Genomic DNA, 413 nt, shown 5'->3' with positions numbered 1-413 from the left:
TTGGTGGGGGGATGCAGGTGGTGCTGGGGCTGGTGTGGGGGCTGCTGGCCGTGCTGGGTGAGGGTGGTGGGGTGATGTGGGTGCAGCCGGCAGTGCACCCGTGGTATCTCCCGGACAGCTTTCTGCGCAGACAGCACTGACGGTGCTGGTTTTCCCCCAGGAAACCATTGTTTCAGCAGGTCCCACCCAGAGCATCCTGCCAAGGACCCCTCGGATGGGGGGGACCCACCGGGCTGCCCCGGTGACCCTCAGCCGCAGGGACTGAGCCGGCTGGCTGGGGTGGGCTCTTGGTGACACCAGCGTCTCATCTCATGCCATCCCTGCTGACACGCAGGAAGAGTGCGGGGCGGATGCGTGGTCCCTGCTGTGGCCACAGCTCCTTTCCCCCGGCCGCGGGGCCTGGGGGGGGGGGT

Source organism: Buceros rhinoceros, unplaced genomic scaffold (assembly GCF_000710305.1).
Source record: "Buceros rhinoceros silvestris isolate BGI_N320 unplaced genomic scaffold, ASM71030v1 scaffold8010, whole genome shotgun sequence".
Taxonomy (NCBI): domain Eukaryota; kingdom Metazoa; phylum Chordata; class Aves; order Bucerotiformes; family Bucerotidae; genus Buceros; species Buceros rhinoceros.
This window is presented reverse-complemented; position numbering follows the sequence as displayed.